Below are 1,551 nucleotides of genomic sequence, written 5' to 3' on the forward strand. Positions count from 1 at the left end.
TCTCCGTTGTGTCATATTTGTCATCCAACTTACTCTGTATCGTAACTCCTGAACGGTTGGCCGCATTTAAAAAAATCCTAAAGTATTATTGCATAAAATAAACTTTTCAACGGCGTATCACATGTGCATGTTGCAGCAGATATTAGAGTAAATATTTTCGATACGGAATTTCCCTGCGGAGCTTCGTGTTGTGTCAACGGGGTGAGAGAGAAAACCGCAGAGGACGAGTTGAAATGGCGCATAAAATGATGGAAATGTCTAAAAAACCACCAGACTGATGAAAGGTCCCACAAGGCTGATATTTGAGCGCAGTGAACATGAGAGACGTATAACCAGCGAACCAGGTTATGTAAAATATTTGTACAAGCTAATGTCAGTCATATGAATGCTGCACAGCTATTGGCTAGCTGTGTGAAGCTAACGGGGGCCGAGGGGGGTCACAGTGAGAGAACTATGTCAAAGTTCGCTAAAATGTTATGAGCTTTAAAAATCCTTGAAGCTCATACACATTTAATGTCAGAAACAGAATGAAATGAAAATTGTTGCATTTAAAATATATTAAATATTAAGTACATTACTTGGATGAACTTTGTTGAACCAGTGACGCACTTCCGGTTTACATTGCAAAAACTTTGCTGAAGGAACTACCGGTAGCATATTAGCCATGGATTTTTTACATTATTATATTTACCCGTTCGCTGCATAATCAGCAGAAAGTAAGTCAACAATGTGAATATAATTGTTCAGACCAACTAGGAAACCAGAGCTCAGTTGAGCAGGTTATACACATGTTAGGGTCAGGCTGCGTGTGGGGAGAGAGAGAAAACATTGTTATCTTAAAACATTTCTTGAAATGAGACAAATTTCTTCTTGTTCTGAATCTTTATTGAAGTTCAAAACAAAAGAAGGTGCACGTTGTACAACAGCTGGAAATCTGAAGAATTTAAACGAAGTAGCCCACTTTGGTTTGCTTTGGCCATTATGGGTTGATGGTGAACTCCAGATGAAATAAAAAAAATATTATTAATATCTCAGAAACCAAAGCTGCACAAACGGAGCTCTAACCATTCAGACTATTTGCTGGATTTTGTGACGTGGGTGGGGTGTCAGCTTCACACAGCTCTACTGGCTAACTGTTGGCTCCATCTTGATTCCTGCATAATTTGTGCAATAACTATTTATTATGCTGAAAATAAATTCGTGGTCTTCCAAAAATAATGTCCTAAGTAATATTTTTACCTAACGTAATTTTGGCAAAAAAAAAAAAATCACCACCACTTTCTTTTCTGCCAAAAGATGAACTGTGAAAATAAAATAAAACAACAAATCAGCCAAGTGAGGGTTCTGCCAGAGAACAGCAGCATAACATTGTTCTCTGCTTTACAGAATAAACTTTCAGAAATCCGAGGCTATCCGTGGAGTGATGACACATCCCAGCAAACTGGCAGGAAAACCGATGGCATTGTTGTTATGGCAACGTGATGTTGATCCAAAAAGTCACCATGATTAATTGTGCATCATTTGGATTGGGGATGTAAGTATTTAGAGCAA

General features: G+C 38.2%; 1 protein-coding gene and 1 long non-coding RNA gene across 4 annotated transcripts in view; one reads left to right on the forward strand and one right to left on the reverse strand.

Moving 5' to 3' along the window:
- LOC103460665 (zinc finger CCCH domain-containing protein 13-like) overlaps window positions 1–1,551 on the reverse strand; it is an 18,345-nt gene that overhangs the window by 2,489 nt on the left and 14,305 nt on the right. The window lies entirely within an intron of this gene.
- LOC103460664 (uncharacterized) overlaps window positions 7–1,551 on the forward strand; it is a 19,280-nt gene continuing 17,735 nt past the window's right edge. The window contains exon 1 of one of the 2 annotated variants that reach the window (XR_532964.2): window positions 7–716. This is a non-coding gene — a long non-coding RNA (uncharacterized LOC103460664). The remainder of the gene's footprint in view (window positions 717–1,551) is intronic. The other variant, XR_001776306.1, reaches the window with a different exon arrangement.

The sequence above is a fragment of the Poecilia reticulata genome, unplaced genomic scaffold (genome assembly GCF_000633615.1).
Source record: "Poecilia reticulata strain Guanapo unplaced genomic scaffold, Guppy_female_1.0+MT scaffold_273, whole genome shotgun sequence".
Classification (NCBI taxonomy): Eukaryota; Metazoa; Chordata; class Actinopteri; order Cyprinodontiformes; family Poeciliidae; genus Poecilia; species Poecilia reticulata.